At 44.5% G+C, this 22,024-nt stretch overlaps 1 pseudogene; it reads right to left on the minus strand.

The window, feature by feature from the left end:
- Positions 1–8,278: 8,278 nt before the first annotated feature.
- Positions 8,279–22,024, minus strand: part of LOC140119969 (uncharacterized) — a 40,404-nt pseudogene continuing 26,658 nt past the window's right edge.

Consider the following 22,024-nt stretch of genomic DNA (forward strand, 5'->3'; position numbering starts at 1 on the left):
CCAGAGAGCTATGAGCAAAGATGTTGGTTGGGTAACTGTTTTTTATTGTAATCAACAGAGATTTGGGAATATATTCGAGATGCTTCCCAGAACCGCATGGCTTTGGAACATGAACCTTGCTGAGAAGGGAGGAGTCTGTAAGATGGTGGGTGTGGCTTGTTGCATGTACATCCCAGATGACATCGCCCCCTATGGATCCATTACCCATGCTCGTGAAAAGACTGAAGGACTGTCCAGGGAACTCAAGAGAAACTCTGGGGTGGACATTTTGTCCTTCACTTTGTGGTTGGGGGATTGGAAGGGTTTCCTTTAAGTGGGAATAATATTGGGGATTGTGATTTTGCTCTTGTCACTTATTGCGTGTTGTGTGGTCCCCCTCATCAAGTCCACCATGTCCCAGATGTCCGTCCAAGCGGTAAGAACCACGACAGGAGAAGTGCCCGGAGCAGAGGATGATGCTGCCTGTTTACAAACCTATGGACTATGGGAACTCAGTGATGTGATTTGAGTGTGCGGGCCTGTAACCCCTGAGTGACCAGCCTCCAGGGGATCTGGTGAAGAGTTAACAAGTCCAGCAGGTACGGGCTTAGCCTACCTGTGGGTACCTGGAGCTTGAGGAGGTCGCTCAGGATGGAGTTACAGGCCAGCAAAGCTCAAAGGGGGGAATTGTTAAGGAGGTCGCACTGGTTTCGGACGCCATCTTGACTACTGTCCGCCATCTTAGATACAGCGGCCACCTTGGGGGGGGTATGCTTCCCTTTTAGAAGCTATAGAGTTAAATGTTTTAATTCAGCTATTTTTCTCATTTAAACTGTTGTTTGCCTTTTCACAATATCCTTGGCATTTCTTACCGTCCTTCGGGCCTCTGTATTCTTGTTATTTATTTTGGTTATGAAGAAGCTTCTAGGAGCCATTGTGTAGATAAGCATGGCTGTAGACAAGGCCTAGTCATTTTTCCCAGAATGTGCTGGTAAAAAAACATAATGGCCAATAGGATCTAAGTACCTTATCAACACCCCAAATGCTGATCTCTATGTGCTAAAATACAGCTGTATCTGTTTGAAATAAACAGTTTGATTTGAGTGCATCGGAAGACCGACTGTGTCTTGCATTTACTCTGCATCTCATCCTCCCTCAAAGGGTTAATTAGGACTCACCTTACAAAAGTCAAGAGGGCTGTTGGGGCCCTGCATAAAATTCCCTAACACTGGGACTGCAGGAGGAGTGAGAAGATGTGGATAGGGATTATAATTTGAGTTCCTGCCATGGGCTCTGTATCATTGCTGCACAGGGGACCCTGGAAGGAAGTTACGATAATAATCTGAATTTCTCCCCTTTCTACTGTGTTTAAGTCCTCAGGATGAAAGCGGTTGAAAGCTTTGACAAAGCAGTAAGCAATAAGTTACTGCTTAAATTGCCATGTTGGCACTTCGTAATAGATAAGTGGGTTTTTGTTGTAGTTTGGGCACTCGCTCTCTAAAAGGTTCGCCATCACTGCCCTAGAACAAATGCAGTTTGCAGATCATAGATTCATGCAAACTGAGCTTGACTGGCCAATGCAGGTGATCAGCATCCCAGGACCAATTAAATTGGTCCTGTGATGTCAGCGGTTAGGTGTCGCCTTGCGATCCCCACCTGCCCCCTATAGCTAGCATAAGAGAGAGGAGCCCTTATAGGTACTATGCTTGATTGTGATTGGTTTATACTAATTTGGTCATGTATCTGTGTATGCGCAGAGAGGTACATAGAATAGACAGCTTATCATGTGATTTATACACTCACCGGCCACTTTATTAGGTACACCTGTCCAACTGCTCGTTAACACTTAATTTCTAATCAGCCAATCACATGGCGGCAACTCAGTGCATTTAGGCATGTAGACATGGTCAAGACAATCTCCTGAAGTTCAAACCGAGCATCAGTATGGGGAAGAAAGGTGATTTGTGGCCTTTGAACGTGGCATGGTTGTTGGTGCCAGAAGGGCTGGTCTGAGTATTTCAGAAACTGCTGATCTACTGGGACTTTCACGCACAACCATCTCTAGGGTTTACAGAGAATGGTCCGAAAAAGAAAAAACATCCGGTGAGCGGCAGTTCTGTGGGTGGAAATGCCTTGTTGATGCCAGAGGTCAGAGGAGAATGGGCAGACTGGTTCGAGCTCATAGAAAGGCAACAGTGACTCAAATCGCCACCCGTTACAACCAAGGTAGGCAGAAGAGCATCTCTGAACGCACAGTACGTCCAACTTTGAGGCAGATGGGCTACAGCAACAGAAGACCACACCGGGTGCCACTCCTTTCAGCTAAGAACAGGAAACTGAGGCTACAATTTGCACAAGCTCATCGAAATTGTACAGTAGAAGATTGGAAAAATGTTGCCTGGTCTGATGAGTCTCGATTTCTGCTGCGACATTCGGATGGTAGGGTCAGAATTTGGCATCAACAACATGAAAGCATGGATCCATCCTGCTTTGTATCAACGGTTCAGGCTGGTGGTGGTGGTGTCATGGTGTGGGGAATATTTTTTTGGCACTCTTTGGGCCCCTTGGTACCAATTGAGCATCATTGCAACGCCACAGCCTACCTGAGTATTGTTGCTGACCATGTCCATCCCTTTATGACCACAATGTACCCAACATCTGATGGCTACTTTCAGCAGGATAATGCGCCATGTCATAAAGCTGGAATCATCTCAGACTGGTTTCTTGAACATGACAATGAGGTCACTGGACACAAATGGCCTCCACAGTCACCAGATCTCAATCCAATAGAGCATCTTTGGGATGTGGTGGAACGGGAGATTCGCATCATGGATGTGCAGCCGACAAATCTGCGGCAACTGTGTGATGCCATCATGTCAATATGGACCAAAATCTCTGAGGAGCTTCCAGCACCTTGTTGTATCTATGCCACGAAGAATTGAGGCAGTTCTGAAGACAAAAGGGGGTCCAACCCGTTACTAGCATGGTGTACCTAATAAAGTGGCCGGTGAGTGTATATACACGTTTATATGTACAAGTATTGTAATGTTCCCTCTTCTAGGCTGCTGAAAACTGGTTTTCTGTAACTCTGGTTGTAGTACATTAGTTCCCTGGTTTGTTAACTTATGTGTGGATGACGCTTATTTTGCTCCATTCTCTTCTGCCTGGTATCACTACCTGGGAGCTATGTACCAAAACTAGGGGATGTGTTGTCAAAATATAATACCATATAATATATATATATATATATGTTCTGTTCTACTTTCCTGCTGCACAGTGTCTGCTCTGACCTTATATGAGGCAGTAGTGATGTGTCGTTCAAGTGCGAGCCGACTCTTGTTCGTGAACGATGGGAGCTGGCTCCCCTCAGTGAGCCGATGGCTCACTTAACCCCACCTCTAACTGGCCCACCACGCCCCCTTCATCCCGATACAATCAGGTTAAAAGTGGAGTGATGTGGGTTGACTTACTGGCCTGAGGCTCCCTATTATATATTTAATAGGGAGCAGATCAGGAGCCACTAGAGCCGGCTCACCAAGAAGAGCCGTAATTCCCATCACAAAGAGACAGGCTAGCAGCACCTCTAGTGTTTTATAGGGTCAGCTGCAGAGAACTGTGGGAATTTTCAATTGTATAAAAGGTGTCACTGACCAGCAATCAGGGGGGATTTTGATTGTGGAGATTCTTGTTTTGCCTTCTGATTATTCGTGGAACTACAAGATCCTGATGTCTATTGAATCTGTTATGTTATATATGGACTTTCCTTTGTGAAAAAATGAACTTTTCAAAACAAACGCCTTTGGATTATTTCCATCAAGCAAGGTCTGGTTGTCCATTGAAAAGCCTATGCCTTACATATGGGGGCACATACTAAGGGCTTTGCGCTGCACTTATGTCAGACTGTTCACATACTTCTAGGCTAAAACAGCTTGCACAGGTATTTAAGATGTGTGTGCTGGGATTGTGTTGCACGCGACTCTTTTGTTGCGCAGCTGCGTTGGTCTCCATGTGACACACATTATGGGGCATGTCGTCGGTCGGTCCGACTGATTCGGACCAAGTGTCATATTTCATAGTATCATAGTATATAAGGCTGGAAAAAGACGCAAGTCCATCAAGTCCAACCTTTAAGAATTAAATAAATGTTTTATCCCCATAACCCGTGATATTTTTGGTCTCCAGAAAGGCATCCAGGCCTCTCTTGAACATGTACATAGAGTCCGCCATAACAACCTCCTGCGGCAGAGAGTTCCACAGTCTCACTGCTCTTACAGTAAAGAACCTTTGTCTATGGTGATGGTAGAACCTCCTCTCCTCTAGGTGTATACGATGCTCCCTGTCTATGGTGATGGTAGAACCTCCTATCATCTAGGTGTAGAGGATGCCCCCTTGTCCTGGTCACAGGCCGAGGTATAAAAAGATCTTTGGAGAGATCCTTGTACTGTCCGTTCAGGTATTTGTACATTGTAATGAGGTCTCCCCTCAGTCGTCTTTTTTCTAAACTGAATAATCCCAAATTTTGTAATCTGTCAGTGTATTCTAATGCCCCCATTCCCCTAATAATCCTGCTTGCTCTCCTCTGCACCCGTTCCAGCTCTACTATATCCTTTTTATACACTAGTGCCCAAAACTGTACACAATATTCCATGTGTGGTCTGACCAGGGATTTGTAAAGACATAGGGCAAAACTATGTCTTTATCATGAGAATCTATTCCTCTCTTGATACATCCCATTATTTTATTTGCTTTAGCAGCAGCTGCCTGGCTCTGGTCACTAAAATTAAGTTTACCATCCACCAATACCCCCAAGTCCTTTTCAGCTCCAGTTTTACCAAGTAATTGACCGTTTAGAACATAATTATACTTTTTGTTTCCATGGCCCAAGTGCATAACTTTACATTTATCTACATTAAATCTCATCAACCATTTCTCTGCCCACTCCTCCAGCTTCCACAAATACCTCTGTAATGCTAAACTATCGACCTCAGTATTTATTACTTTACACAGCTTAGTATCATCTGCAAATATTGAAACTTGACTGTGTAAACCCACTACAAGGTCATTAATAAAAATATTAAAAAGAAGTGGCCCCAATACTGACCCCTGTGGCACTCCACTACCTGAACCCAATCTGAGAATGTGCCATTAATTACGACCCTCTGTTTTCTATCACTAAGCCAATTACTTACCCAAATACACAGATTTTCTCCTATTCCCAGCAGTCTCATTTTATATACCAACCTTTTATGTGGCACGGTCTCAAATGCCTTTGAAAAGTCCAGATATACAACATCCACAGCGTCCCCCAGAACCAGTCTTGAACTTACCTCCTCGTAGAAACCAATCAGATTAGTCTGACAGGACCCATCTCTCATAAACCCATGCTGACACTGGATTATAAGGTTGTGCACAGTGAGATACTCCAGGATAGCATCTCTAATAAACCCCTCAAATATTTTCCCCACCACAGAAGTTAGACTCACGGGTCTGTAGTTTCCAGGATCGCTATTTGATCCTTTTTTGTATATTGGTACCACATTTGCTATGCGCCAGTCCTGTGGAACATAACCAGTCCCCAGTGAATCTTCAAAAATTAAAAATAATGGTCTGTCTATCACGGTACATAATTCATGCAGAACCCGGGGGTGTATGCCATCTGGCCCAGGTGATTTATCTATCTTAGTGGTTGCGAGGCGGCGCTGTACCTCTTCCTGGGTTAAGCTGCAAATTGTGTTGCACGCTGTATGTTAAAGATGCACCACAAAAAAGATGGTGAACTCTGTTGCACCAATGCGGGGAAGCGCCAGATTAATTATTTCTGGCACACAATCTTAGTTAATCGCCATTAATCGCAGCATTTTACACGAAAATAGCACTTTTCCGACGATCTGAGTAAATGTGCCCCCAGGTGTCAGAAGTGCTCACATGACTCGTTTTTGGCGCATGAAACCAAAAGAAACTGTTCATGCGAAGCAAGTTTCTGCAACTAAATCCAGCAAGATGGAAAGTTCAGGTGCCAGACCTAAAATCAGGTCACCTGCAGAGAAAGAGGAGGAATCAGAGGTCCAAGGAGCTGCTGCTTCATCAACTCCAGGTGTGACCGAAGCTCCCGAAAAGGCTTTACCTGAGAAAATTACCGACCTGATGAAATGATTAACTGTGCAGCAGATTGTAGCAGAAAAAAAGCAAATGGAGGAGATCAGGAGAAATAGAGAAGAATTGCAACGTCAGGATGAACGCTGGACGGGGCTGTTGCAGACACCAACATTGGAAGGGCAAGCTGTTTCACCTCCTCATCCTGCACCTGTGACCGTGTCTCCTTGGAAAGACCCTCATATGACAAAACTTACTCCACAAGATGATATTAGGGCATATTTTACGACATTCAAAAGAATTGCAAGCACATGTCAGTGACCTAAGGAACAAGGTTGGTAATAAGACATGCCCTTCATCTTACTATAGCCACATGGACATACATGATGCTAATAACTAGGACATGGTTATAGAGACTATTTTGAAATGATATTACATCAGTGAGGAAACCTAGCGAGGAGACAGAGGTTCAGACAGCTCAAGTATTATCTCACTGATAATCCAGGAGAATTCTTTACTGTTCAACATTTCATGGTGACAAGGTACTTCATTTTCTTCCTAGCCATGAATATAAGTTGTTGGCAAAACGGCAAGAGCCTTACAGAGTCATCAGACAGACAGGTCCAGTTGATTTTGAAATTGAAAACCCAGATAAAAAACTAGAACCAGAGAATCGTCCAGAAGCTAACACTGCTTGTACCATTGTCACGAAGTCTTCACAGGATATGTCTGAAAAGTTCTATGATTTGTTGAACAATTTTGTAGATTGGTCAGAGGTAACTTTAAATCCAAAGTTATCTAAGGCTTGAGAAACCTTATTAGGTCAAGTTCCCATACGTTCGGAAGTAATCCTGGGTGTGTGTACTTTGTTCATCATGAAATAAATACTGGGACCATGCTCCAGTCAGACAGAAGCCTTAACGACTACCTGAAAAAGTGCTAGGCTGAAAGTGAAGTACAGGAAAGGCTAAAACTAGAAGTTATTGAACCATCCAAAAGTCCTAGGTCTTCACCTGTAGTGATGGTCGGGTAAAGATGGGATACTGGGGCAGATTTACTTACCCAGTTCATTCGCAATCCAGCGCCGCATTCTGTGTGGAGGATTCGGGTCTTCCTGCGATTCACTAAGGTAATACTCCCGATGTCCACTAGGTGTCGCTGCTGAGCTTAAGTCCGTCGGAGTTCACTGGAATTCCCCAAGCTATCGTGGGTGCAGGTAAGTGCGTGTCAAGCGACACTTTTTTTTAAAAATATGGCGGTTTTTCCGAATCCGTCGGGATTTCTTACGGCCACCCCCACCGATTTCCGTCGCATGCATGCTGGCGCCGATGTGCCACAATCCGATCGCGTGCGCCAAAAACCTGGGGCAATTCAGGGAATATCGGGTAACCCGGCGGAGAAACGCGATTCGGGCCCTTAGTAACTGACCCCCAATAAGTTTTGCCAAAGATTTTTGCTAAATTAATGCTATCTATCTATTTGACCGCTATGCATTGATGACCTTCTTGAAAAATTGAGCAATGCAGCAAATATTTCCACTTTAGATTTACACAGGGGATATTGGCAAATTCCACTTGATGACAAATCAACAGCAAAAACTGCTTTTGCGATGTCTAGTGGTTTGTACCAGTTGCCATTGGGTCTTCATAGCGCTCCAGCCACATTTCATAGAGCCATGGCCATTCTATTAAGAGATTATGTAGAACACAGTTTCATATCTAGACAATGGGGCACATTTACTAAGGGTCCGTACGGTGCATTTTCGCCGGGTTTCCAGACTATCTCCAATTTGTGCCGCATTTAATTGGGGTTTTTGGCGCACGTGATCGGATTTGACTTTTATGCGACACAAATCGGGGGACATGGCCGACAGACAACTCGACTGATTCGGACTAAGCGCGGGATTTATAATTCAAATTGTATCTCCAGAGATGCACTCACATACATCGGGAAGAAGAAGGTGAACTCCGGCGGACCTCAGCGGAGAAGCAACAGATGCAGGATCTTGAAGAATTGCGCCGGACTTCATCCTCGTCGGACAACACATCTCGGGGACCGTGACAGGACCGGGTAAGTAAATGTGCCCCATTGTTTTGATATTTAGTAGAACATGGAGAGACCATTTGCATCACTTGGAAAAGGTCATAGCTGAAATTACTAATGCAGGCTTCACAATTAATCCACGTAAATGTGCTTTGGGATTTCAGGAAACAAAGTCCCTTTGGTTTATTGTGAGTAATGTGAAAGTACAGGGCCAAGCAATACAGATTCTTCTCATGAATAGTTTCTACTGTTTCACGCTGTAGTGTCTTGGCATCGGTCCCTCCCCCCTGCATTCCAAAATTAGCTCACACACACACAGACTCTCACATTTCCTGCCGGCAAACAGATGCATGAGGACCGTAAACCTACAACCTACAGGCAAGATAAAAGCTTTAAATTAGGGGAAGGAGGCACAGTAGAGCTAACTGTGTGTGTGATATAGCTGAATTAGCAGTGCTGGAGAGTGTAATTGTGTCATATGCATCTCATAGATCTCATCATCTCTCATCTCTGATCTGTCTCATCTCTATTTTTCTGTGTGCCAGATACTAGTGAATGTTCAGAAGCTAAATAAAATTGTAGATTAACCTGGATCCTGCTAATGTAACCAAATTGTCAGCATACAGGGATCATAATGTGTCTGCTTAGAGAGTCCCTGCTCAAAAAATGGAATTTTACATTGACCATTGCTGAGTGGTAGGAGATAAAACAGCAATACAAGGGAGTAAAATGGACAGGAGAGGGGTTCATCAGATACAACCCTTAGTTGGCATGGCCCAGGAGCAGGTAGGAGGCCCTCATTTGTCCTCAACCAGCCTCTGTCCTCAGCCTTCCTTTCCCTCAGCCAGAAAGCTACTAGGTGGTCTAGGCTCAGCACCACTATAAAGCGAGGACGAAGTGTTTGAGGACAGTCAGCAGCTGCTTGGCAGTGGAAAGGTGGGGCAGACATCCGCTGCTTCATGCAGTAGGCGGCAAAGTAAAGATGTGGACAGTGGCATGGGAGTTTATGTTGCACTTGCAAGTAGTCAGGCTGTGAGGTACTGAGACCGTTGAGGAGAATAGCAGCGACAGGGAAACACAAATTGATGATGATGTAGCCGATCGCACTTGGGAGCCGGGTGAAGCAAGGGCTTCATCATCATCGTCGGGAGAAGAGGGTGTCAGCTTACCATAGGCCAATATGACACAGTCTACCAGAAGTACAAGGACTCCATCCAAAGGAGAACACTTTGAGAATGGTGAACTGGGTCTGACCTTTGTCAAGATGAATCAGGCTTGGATCGGCCAGGATTTCAACACCAATGCCTTATGCATCAAATTAGATCAGCCATGATGCCTCCCTCAAACGTTGAGAAATAAGTCTAGATTATAACTACCTGCCTCAGCCACTATTCTGACGCTGCCACCTGCCTGATGCAACACATCTACTGCCAGTTGCTGAATCTGCCTCCCACCATCTTTACCAAGGACTGCAATTTTCACCCACAGTCACTCTCTGTCATTGTGCCACTTTCTGACCTCCTGCTGCTGCCGGCACCTCCAAACTCATTGTGCCACACTGTGGCCTACCATGTTGCTGCCACCACCTGAGTTTGTCATTCTGCCACTCTCTGACCTCCTGCTGCTGCCACCTCCTCTGTCATTGTGCCACACTGTGACCTATCATGTTGCTGTTTCCTCCATAATTTGTCATTGTGCCACTCTGCGGCCTACTCATGCTGCCGCCAACTGACCGCTGTCTCCCTGGGACACCCTGTGATTACCATAATGCTGTTTTCACCCTCCACCACTCTATGACGTTGCCACTATGTTTGGTTTTCCCCTTAATTTCATCTTCAGGATTTATGGCCAAAAGCAGGAGTGGATACAGAACACAGAGGACATGCAAATATCCCATTTACTGGCATATCTGTTTTGGATCAACTCCTGTTTGCTTTAACAATACTGATGGATTATTGAACGATTAAAAGCGGACACTGATGGATGAAAAGAAGGGCAAAATGATCAGTGCCGTAAATGCAAAATTACTGCCGACACCCTCTGCACTCTTTTAGGGGGGTTTCTAAATGTATCCGCGTTTAACAGAACAGGTTGTGTCGTCATCTATGGAATCATCTGATGTCAGTGTAAAAAGAGTGCACTCTGTGATGTTATAGTGGGATCTTGGCCCTTAGCTCAGTCCTTTGGAGCTGGCACAGACGTTACCTTGTCAGGCTGCGTTCCCGCTTCACTTATTTGGTGAAGTTGGCCCCTGGAAGTGCACATGGAATTGAAGAGTGAATCGATTCTAAGAGCGGCGGCTGTCATGTGCGTGTCATACTAAAACACAGCATTGTTTGAAGACCAAACCACGCTCCCTATGCATCTTTGAGCATGGCACAACGTTCTACAACACCCTACAGGTTCTCTGCAGCCAGGAAATACCTGTTTTTAATATGATTCGTCATGATTCGATTAAGGTCAAATCGAATTTCATCAGAAAATCTGAATAGTATCAGTGCCGTGATCCCTGCCGCTCCAATGGTTTTGTTTAATACAGATCTCTAACTAAATCACGGAATAGGAAGCTGGGGCCTAGGCTGAATGTGAAGAGCGGCCTAAATAGCTGTACACTCAAATCCTGACTGATACCTTCTCCTCAGCATCTAGTCACAACTGGCTCCTCCCTCTAGTTCACAGGTTTGACTTGGGAGACTCCTCCCTCAGAAGATTCTAGAGGCTTCCCCAGGAAGCCTGGCTAAGGAAAGGTCATGTGACCACAACTCTCACACCTATACAATTATGCCAGTAGGTGGCAGCATAGAGCACACTGAATCACATAATACATTTGGCAAATCATCAACCACGTGACAACTACATTACCCAGTAGCTGGGATGAGGTTCTGGGACACTACACGCTGAGGCCAAGAGCTATAGTATTCAGGCTATTAGAGAAGGAAGGTCCGGAAGGTCCGCAATACATATTGTCTTTATATAATGCATCACATAATCCAGATTATAGACTATGTAAGACATTCTCTTCTCTGTATCCACCTGTAAGGAGAGACAAACTTCCTTGTTCAGTGGTTGCCTGTCCAGGTGACTAGACCTGCGTCATGAGGAAGGGACCAGGGAAGGAATTAGAGAACCTTACCAAAGAATTGTGAGAAAATTCACAAGGACTGATGCTGACTATAAGAACTTCTCCTCCAGCTAGTTTAGTAACCGAATGAGAACCAGGACTGATATTTGGCAGCTGAGGCCTAGGTGTCCCCCTGGATGCAGGGGAGCTGTAGTGCGGCTCAGTTCCTTTTGTACTTCCATCTATTTCCAGCCATGGGTTTTAAAAGGTGAAAGGAAAAGTCCTGAAAGCTGAGTGTCCCTGTAAGTGATTGCTTCCTGGAGGAAGTTTTATATCGAGTCCATCGATCTCTCTGGCGACCAGTGGTTGTCGTGTTGATGATTTGTGGACTTTGCTCCATTACTTGCAGGACGAATAAAACATTTTCTGCATTCTGAACATGAAAATGGCTTCTGCCCCAAGTTCTGTGATGTTGGAAAAGCTTTACTTTGCTACAAATACATTTCTAACATTCTGTACATGAAAGTGGCCTCTCTCCTGTGTAACATCTCTGGTGTTAGACAAAATTGATTTTTCCGGTAAAAGATTTTCCACTTTCTGGAAATAAAAATAATTTCTCTTCTTTGTGAGTTCTCTTGTGTCTAACAAGATTTGATCTATTAACGAAACACTTACTGCATTCGGAGCATGAAAATGGTTTCTCTCCTGTGTGAGTTCTCTGATGATTAAAAAGACCTCCTTTCTGTCTAAAACATCTCCCACATTCTGTACATGAAAATGGCTTTGCCCCTGTGTGAATTGTCTGATGTGCAGTAAGTCTGGATTTCTCGCTGAAACATTTTTCACATTCAGTACATGAAAATGGCTTCTCTCCTGTGTGAATTCTCTGATGTGTAACAAGAATGGATTTCTTTGTAAAACATTTACCACATTCAGTACATGAGAATGGCTTCTCTCCTGTGTGAATTTTCTGATGTTTAATAAGCCAGGATTTCTCTCTAAAACATTTCCCACATTCAGTACATGAAAATGGCTTCTCTCCTGTGTGAATTCTCCGATGTACATCAAGATGTGATTCCTGGGTAAAACATTTCCCACATTCAGTACATGAAAATGGCTTCTCTCCTGTGTGAATTCTCAGATGTACAACAAGATGTGATTCCTGGTTAAAACATTTCCCACATTCAGTACATGAAAATGGAAACTCTCCTGTGTGAGTTCTCTGATGTTTAACAAGACTGGATTTATCTCTCAAACATTTCCCACATTTAGTACAAGAAAATGGCTTCTCTCCCGTGTGAGTTCTCTGATGTGCAGCAAGGGTTGATTCATGGGCAAAACATTTCCCACATTTAGTACATGAAAATGGCTTCTCTCCTGTGTGAGTTCTCTGATGTACATCAAGGGTTGATTCATGGGCAAAACATTTCCCACATTCAGTACATGAAAATGGTTTCTCTCCTGTGTGAGTTCTCTGATGTACCACAAGATTTGATTCCTGGATAAAACATTTGCCACATTCAGTACATGAAAATTGCTTCTCCCCAGTGTGAGTTCTCTGATGTATAACAAGAGATGATTTCCGGGAAAAACATTTCCCACATTCAGTACATGAAAATGGCTTCTCTCCTGTGTGAATTCTCTGATGTACAACAAGATGTGATTCCCGGGTAAAACATTTCCCACATTCAGTACATGAAAATGGCTTCTCTCCTGTGTGAATTCTCTGATGTACAACAAGATGTGATTCCCGGGTAAAACATTTCCCACATTCAGTACATGAGAATGGCTTCTCTCCTGTGTGAATTTTCTGATGTGTAACAAGCCAGGATTTCTCTCTAAAACATTTCCCACATTCAGTACATGAAAATGGCTTCTCTCCTGTGTGAATTCTGTGATGTACAACAAGATGTGATTCCCGGGTAAAACATTTACCACATTCAGTACATGAAAATGGCTTCTCTCCTGTGTGAATCCTCTGATGTACAACAAGATGTGATTCCAGGTTAAAACATTTCCCACATTCAGTACATGAAAAGGGCTTCTCTCCTTTGTGAATTCTCTGATGTACAACAAGATGTGATTCCCAGGTAAAACATTTACCACATTCAGTACATGAAAATGGCTTCTCTCTTGTGTGAATTCTCTGATGTACAACAAGATGTGATTCCTGGGTAAAACATTTCCCACATTCAGTACATGAAAATGGCTTCTCTCCTGTGTGAGTTCTCTGATGTGCCACAAAACTTGATTCCCGGGTAAAACATTTACCACATTCAGTACATGAGAATGGCTTCTCCAGTGTGTGAATTTTCTTATGTACAACAAGATCTGATTTCACACTAAAATGTTTCCCACATCTGAAACATGAATATGGCTTCTCTCCTGTGTGAGTTCTCAGGTGTTGATCAAGATTTGATTTCGAGGTAACATGTTTTCCATGTTTCGGACATGATAACTGCCTCTTATCTCCATGATTTCCCTCCTCTGAGTAAAGATGTGACTGATTGTCTTCTACTTCACCACAAGGAGATGAGGGGGGACGTCCATGGGAACCTCTTGTACTTTCCTCTCCTAAAAAATAAAGTCAAGAAATCAATATTGGAAGTTTCCTTTTCTCCAGTTACAAGCATTAGTAAAGCAGCCAGTCAGTAACATACAGTCATCTATGGAGAAAAAGGTCATGAATATTAATCCATTGAAATACAATTTGAATAAAATCCAACCATGAAATAAATAATCAAATCCTTAGAAACTGGAATCTTCCCAGACATAAGAGGGTTGTGTAACCAGAGATTCCCATCCCCCCCTGGAGCGGAGCCTCGTAGTCCTAGAAAACCAGTAAAGTGGGTGGGAGAAGCCCCCGGCAGCCGTATATACAGGGGCTTCTACTGGAGGATTCACCACTTATCAGGTGCTACTTGTATATTATAAATCAACAAACTCAGCTCACCTGCCCCTCTCACGTCCGATAGGTGCACGGGTCTCCGCCCCGAAGCAGGTGCCAAACAAAGTAAAAGAAAGAGATTGTACTCCAGCACTCAGTCGGATAATATGAGTCTTCTATACTATAATAAAAAGTCCATAGTGCACAGAGAATACAACCCTTACACCGACGCGTTTCATCTAAACATATTATTAATCATGGTATCATAAAGAAGACCCGTATTATCCGATTGAGTGCTGGAGTACAAACTCTCTCTATTACTCTACTTGTATATTAGTTATACAGCTCCTGCACGACCCAGAAATAATACGCATTGATCTAAAAGAAGGCAAAAGCTCTGCAACACTGATACCAATTAGCCCAAAACATGGAAAAAAATCCTTCCCGACCCTAATATAGCGGTCAGAATAACGCCCTGGTTTATTCCCATACAATGTGATATTATTATTCTCCAGAAAGGAGTCCAGGCCCCTCTCTAACATGTTCAAATTATCAGCCAATGCAACTTCCTGCAGAAGAGAGTTCCACAGTCTCACTGCTCTTACAGTAAAGAATCCCTGTCTATGGTGATGGTAGAACCTCCTCTCCTCTAGGTGTAGAGGATGCCCCCTGTCTATGGTGATGGTAGAACCTCCTCTCCTCTAGGTGTAGAGGATGCCCCCTGTCTATGGTGATGGTAGAACCTCCTCTCCTCTAGGTGTAGAGGATGCCCCCTGTCTATGGTGATGATAGAACCTCCTCTCCTCTAGGTGTAGAGGATGCCCTGGTCTATGGTGATGGTAGAACCTCCTCTCCTCTAGGTGTAGAGGATGCCCCCTGTCTATGGTAATGGTAGAACCTCCTCTCCTCTAGGTGTAGAGGATGCCCCCTGTCTATGGTGATGCTAGAACCTCGTCTCCTCAAGGTGTAGAGGATGCCCCCTGTCTATGGTGATGGTAGAGCCTCCTCTCCTCTAGGTGTAGAGGATGCCCCCTGTCTATGGTGATGGTAGAGCCTCCTCTCCTCTAGATGTAGAGAATGCCCCCTGTCTATGGTGATGGTAGAGCCTCCTCTCCTCTAGGTGTAGAGGATGCCCCCTATCTATGGTGATGGTAGAACCTCCTCTCCTCTAGGTGTAGAGGATGCCCCCTATCTATGGTGATGGTAGAACCTCCTCTCCTCTAGGTGTAGAGGATGCCCCCTGTCTATGGTGATGCTAGAACCTCGTCTCCTCTAGGTGTAGAGAATGCCCCCTGTCTATGATGATGGTAGAACCTCCTCTCCTCTAGGTGTAGAGGATGTCCCCTGTCTATGGTGATGGTAGAACCTCGTCTCCTCAAGGTGTAGAGGATGCCCCCTGTCTATGGTGATGGTAGAGCCTCCTCTCCTCTAGGTGTAGAGGATGCCCCCTGTCTATGGTGATGGTAGAGCCTCCTCTCCTCTAGATGTAGAGGATGCCCCCTGTCTATGGTGATGGTAGAGCCTCCTCTCCTCTAGGTGTAGAGGATGCCCCCTATCTATGGTGATGGTAGAACCTCCTCTCCTCTAGGTGTAGAGGATGCCCCCTATCTATGGTGATGGTAGAACCTCCTCTCCTCTAGGTGTAGAGGATGCCCCCTATCTATGGTGATGGTAGAACCTCCTCTCCTCTAGGTGTAGAGGATGCCCCCTATCTATGGTGATGGTAGAACCTCCTCTCCTCTAGGTGTAGAGGATGCCCCCTATCTATGGTGATGGTAGAACCTCCTCTCCTCTAGGTGTAGAGGATGCCCCCTATCTATGGTGATGGTAGAACCTCCTCTCCTCTAGGTGTAGAGGATGCCCCTGTCTATGGTGATGGTAGAACCTCCTATCCTCTAGGTGTAGAGGATGCCTCCTATCTATGCTGTTGGTAGAACCTCCTCTCCTCTAGGTGTAGAGGATGCCCCCTGTCTATGTTGATGGTAGAACCTCGTCTCCTCTAGGTGTAGAGGATGCCCCCTGTCTATGGTGATGGTAGAGCCTCCTCTCCTCTAGGTGTAGAGGATGCCCCCTGTCTATGGTGATGGTAGAGCCTCCTCTCCTCTAGATGTAGAGAATGCCCCCTGTCTATGGTGATGGTAGAGCCTCCTCTCCTCTAGGTGTAGAGGATGCCCCCTATCTATGGTGATGGTAGAACCTCCTCTCCTCTAGGTGTAGAGGATGCCCCCTATCTATGGTGATGGTAGAACCTCCTCTCCTCTAGGTGTAGAGGATGCCCCCTATCTATGGTGATGGTAGAACCTCCTCTCCTCTAGGTGTAGAGGATGCCCCCTGTCTATGGTGATGGTAGAACCTCCTCTCCTCTGGGTGTAGAGGATGCCCCCTGTCTATGGTGATGGTAGATCCTCCTCTCCTCTAGGTGTAGAGGATGCCCCTGTCTATGGTGATGATAGAATTGCCACTTCTCTAGGTGTAGAGGATGCCCCCTGTCTATGGTGATGGTAGAACCTCCTCTCCTCTAGGTGTAGAGGATGCCCCCTATCTATGGTGATGGTAGAACTGCCTCTTCTCTAGGTGTAGAGGATGCCCCCTGTCTATGGTGATGGTAGAACCACCTCTCCTCTAGGCGTAGAGGATTTCCCCTACTCTTGATGGCAGGCCCAGGTATAAAAAGATATTTGGAGAGACCCTTGTTCAGGTATTTTTACATTGTAATGAGGTCTCCCCTCAGCCGTCTTTTTTCTAAGTTGAATAACCCCAAAATTAGTAATCTGTCGTTGTATTCTAATCCCCCTATTCCCCTAATAATATTGGTTGCTTTTCTCTGCACCCATTCCAGTTCTACCAGGTAATGTGCGGTCTGACCAGTGATTTATATAAAAGTAAAACTATCATAACACAATGATAATCTATTCCTCTCCTGATTCATCCCATAAATGTACTTGCTTTAGAAGCAGATGCCTGACACTGATCACTAAAACATAATTTACTATACACCCCAAGTCTTTTTTTAGTTTTAACAAGAAAGTTACCATTTAAAACATAAAATTTCCATTTCCTTGACCCAAGTCCATAACCTTACATTTATCTACATTAAACCTCATCTGCCATTTGGCAGCCCATGACTCCAATTTCCACAAATTTATATATAATATTATACTATCCTCCTCTCTATTAATTACTTTACAGAGCTTAGTATCATCTACAAATATTGAAACTCTACTTTGTAAAACCTCTATAACGACCCTCTGTTTTCTAGCACTAAGCCAATTGCTTACTCAAATACACAGATTTTCCCCTCGTCCCAGCATTTCTCATTGTATGCCTTTTATATGGCACTGTATCTAATACCTTGGAAAAGTTCATATACTGTATACAACATCCCCGGCCTCCCTCAGGTACAGACTAGAACTTACCCCGTCGTTGAAACCGATCAGATTAGTCTGACAGGACCGATCCTTCATAAACCTGAAGCTGGATTATAAGGTTATGTGCAGTGAGATACTCCAGGATAGCATCTCTAACAAACCCTTCAAATATTTTCCCAACAACCGATCTATGCTATTTGGGTCTTATGATTTGTCTATTTTATCGATTGCATTTGTGATTTTGTTTTCTCATCCTTTATATTGCATTTTATTTAGTATAATGCATTCTTTATTTCTCACACTTTATTCATTATGTATATTCTAACACTTTAGGTTTTGGTAATTTTTGGTTTGGTAATTGTTCCTCATTTAGCACTTTTATACTTTTAACTCCTTAACGACGCAGCCATTTTGTAGCTAAAGGCTCAGCCCCATTTTTTGGATTCTGACTTGCGTCGCTTTATATGGTTAGAACTTTTGAACTCTGTTTTTTCCCCTCACATGTTTTATTCCTTTACTTCATTTGTGTTAAATTTTGGCTGATAAGTTTTGCGTTTATTTACCAAAAAATTTTTCAAATTTGAAATCATTACCACCTAAATAAGTTGCTGAATAACATTTCCCATATGTCTACTTTACATTTTCATAACTTTTGAAATGTCTGGATAATTTATTTTGATGTCATACAGCTTACAAATATCGCTTTTCCGTATTTTCAGAATTTACTATATCAGAATTACCGTTCTGAATGAAATTTTTAATATTTAGCATCAAACCCCCTGTATAATCAACCCATTTTCAAATCTGCCCCCCTCAAGCTATCAGAAACAGCTTTTAGGAAGATTGTTAACCCCTTTAGATCTTCATAATAATTAAATCAAAATGGAGGTGAAATTTAGAATGGTCAAATTTTGTCGGTTATACGTTCATTTAGCCCTAAAATGTACACTTTTCCAAAAGATATTTGTTATGCAATTTCTCCCGAGTACAGAGACCCCCCCACATGTGGCCGTTACTTGTTTTATGGGGGTACAGCGAGGTGCAGGAGGGAAGGAGCGCCCTGCAGCTGCCAGGATTTTAGTTTCCTCATTGGCCCCTTTAGTAGGCTATAAAATTTTAGCTTTTTCGTTATTGGGGCCATGTGATGGCATTTTTATTTTGCGGAATGAGATGCTTTTTCCAGTGTGACCATTTTGGGGTTGGTATCTCCTATTGAAAATTTATTAACTTATTTTTTTGAGGCAGGAGTTGAAAAGCATCAATTCTGTACTGGATTTTTTACTTTTTTTTGGCATTCACCGTATAGCCTAATAATCATGTGATCTTTATTCTACAGGTCAGTACGATTACGGGGATACCAGACATGAATATTTCTTCTTATGTTTTACAAAATTTGCCAAATAAAACCCTAATGTGGGGAAAAATCTATCATTTCCAACTCTTCCAAGTGGCATAACATTGTTACTTTTTTGGCTACGGAACTGGTTGATGTCTTGTTTTTTGCGGGACATGTTGTACTTCGCAACGGTATCATTCTGGAGTACATTTTTTTGGATCACCTATTGCATTTTTTGTGGGATTAAATGGCTAAAATTATAATTTTTGGCAGATTTTTAACTTTTTTTTTTTACGGTGTTCATCGTGCGGGTTCAATAATTATTTACTTTTATTCTGTGGGTTTTTACAGACGCGGTGATACTATACATGTGGGTTTTGTGTTATGATTTAGACCAGCTCCAATAACCTGTGCGCTGGCCCTTTAAATCTCCAAGTACCGCCGGGCGCAGCCTGGGAAGAGGGGACACGCACGTGGCCTAGTCCGGACAGGAGCGGGAACGTGGAGAGGCAAGTTCGGAAAGGGGCCCAGGGCAGTGTGACGGAGAGGGTCACGGGTGTGCCCGCAATCCGTGACAGCACCCCCCCCCCCCCTTAGGTCTCCCCTCTTCTTTTTGGTCCCAAGAAACCTCTGGAGGAAAGTCCAATCCAAAATGTTCTCTTCGGGCTTCCAGGATCTCTCTTCAGGCCCGAACCCCTTCCAGTCTACAAGGAAGAATCGCTTACCTCTCATGGTCTTCATGTCCAGGACCTCCTTAACTTCATAGACATCAGGGGAATCAGCCTCAGGAGCGGTTCAAAATGACTGGCTTCAGGAGAGAGACATGGAAGGAGTTCGGGATGCGCATTGATGGAGGAAGGTGGAGCTTGTAGGCCACTTGATTTATGCGCTTGATTACCTCAAAGGGACCAAGGAATCGGGTTCAAGTTCGTAGCTGGGTATCTTCAGCCAGACTTATCTGGGGGATAACCACACCTTGTCACCCGGAGAGAAGACAGGAGGAGTTCGACGTTTCTTATTAGCCTGGGTCTTGGCTCAGGTCAAGACTCGTGAGAAAAGACTGGTGGGTCTGGCCCCAAATTGATTTGAGGTCCTGCACCAGATCCTCTAACGCAGGGACAACTGAGGGAGTAGACAGCGGAAGAGGAGGACGAGGGACTCGTCCGTAGACCACAAAGAACAAAGCCGCGCCAGCAGACCCAGAGTCCAGGGAATTGTAAGAGAACTCAGCCCATGGTAGCAGATCAGTCCAGTTATCTTGACCGGCTAAGACGAAGAGGCGGAGGTAACAGCCTAAAGTCTGGTTCACCCTTTCTACTTGGCCTTTCGACTGAGGGTGGTAGGCAGAGGAAAAGTCAAGGTTGACTTGTAGCTGGTTACACGAGGAACGCCAGAACTTGGAAACAAACTGGACAACTCGGTAGGACACGATGTGAAGTGGAAGACCATGCAGCCGGAAGATATGTTTGAAGAACAAACTGGCAAGCCGTGGAGAAGACGGAAGACCTCGAAGAGGAACAAAATGGGACATCTTGGAAAACCGGTCCATCACCACCCAGATGACAGTATTGCCCGAGGAGACAGGCAGATCAGTGATAAAGTCCATTGCCTCATCGTAGCACTCACCAAGAAAGGTGCCAATCCCCGTGCCTGGCCTCCTACAGCTGAAGAGGCCTTCTCCAAGCTAAAGTCCACCTTTTCCTCAGCTTCTGTGCTCACTAAGCCTGACACAGACAAACCCTTTCATCTCGAGGTGGATGCATCCTCCGTAGGAGCTGTGCTCACCCAGAAAGGGCCTAATGGCCGAACTCTTACATGCGGCTTCTTTTCAAAGACTTTTTCTTCCACTGAGAAAAATTATTCGATTGGTGACAGAGAACTGTTAGCCATCAAACTTCCTCTGGAATAATGGCGGTATCTTCTGGAGGGAGCTCTCCAACCCATTTGTGTGTACACTGACCACAGGAACTTACTGTCTGCTTACTAACCTTAAAATACAATTCATTTAGAGGGGCGTGGCCTACTGACGAGCAGAGCCGATGCTCATATCTCAATACTCCGTGACTCTCTTGTAAATCCCTCACCATCTGGACTTCATACAGGACACTCACTACATCAAGTGCCCCAGGACTGTCACCTGCTATTTTTAGGCAATTATGGGTCCCACTTTGGCCCCCGGGCTGCTGCAGCCTATGCACCTCATGAAGCCGGGACCTCAATTACTAACAGTATCAGTCAGCAGATACTTCTGCCCAGCCTGAAACTTCATCGCCAAGCGCTCTACAGAGCACACCTAGCCCTAGGGCGCGCGTTGGCTCACGAACATTGGCTCTGTATGGCACTGCCCAGTTCCAGGTTTTCCTTATAAGCCGGCTGCTCCCATCAACCCCTGCCGGATCTTTGAGCTTCATGCCATTCATAGTATCATAGTTTATACGGTTGAAAAAAGACACATGTCCATCAAGTTCAACCAAGGAAGGGAAGGGATGGGATTGGATGAGGAAGGGATTTAGGGGAAACAATTCTATATAACATAACCCTCAATGTTATTTACGTGTAAAAAGGCATCTAGACCCTTCTTGAAGCTCTCTGCTGTCCCTGCTGTGACCAGCGCCTGAGCTCCGCTATTCCACAGATTGACCGTAATTATAGTAAAAAAGTCCTAACGCCTCTGGTGATTAAACCTGGTTTTCTCCAGATGCAGACTCCGCCCCCTTGTCTTTTGATTTGATTTAATCTGGAACAACTTACTACCATATAATGTATTGTGTATGGACCATCCATATATTTATATAAGTTGATCATGTCCCCTCTTAGTCGTCTCTAGACTCTATAAATCTAATTGATTTAATCTTTCCTCATAACCGAGACCCTCCATACCCCTTATCGTTTTTGTGTCTCTACGGTGAACCTTCTCCAGCTCCAGGGCTTCCGTTTTATGGACCGGTGCCCAGAACTGAAAAACAGTTTCAGTTGATCCAGAGACTTACTCCAGAGGTTGGGGGAATTTTCCCTACTTTGGGTGGTGTTCGGTCTTTTGCTCACACATATGTTTCAGCACATTCTGTTGCGTTTCCCATGGCTGTGCTGAAACTGGTACCGCCAGTCCAACAGTGACCGGATGAGAAGGTAGAAGAAGAGGAAACTGAGGAGGAGGCAACCCGGAAGCAAGGAGTGATGTCCTGAAATCCTCAGTGATGGAAGTACATGCGCCACAGCGATTCCTACCTCAGTCCCAAGATGTAACATCCCTGCCT

The sequence above is a fragment of the Engystomops pustulosus genome, chromosome 2, assembly GCF_040894005.1.
Source record: "Engystomops pustulosus chromosome 2, aEngPut4.maternal, whole genome shotgun sequence".
Classification (NCBI taxonomy): Eukaryota; Metazoa; Chordata; class Amphibia; order Anura; family Leptodactylidae; genus Engystomops; species Engystomops pustulosus.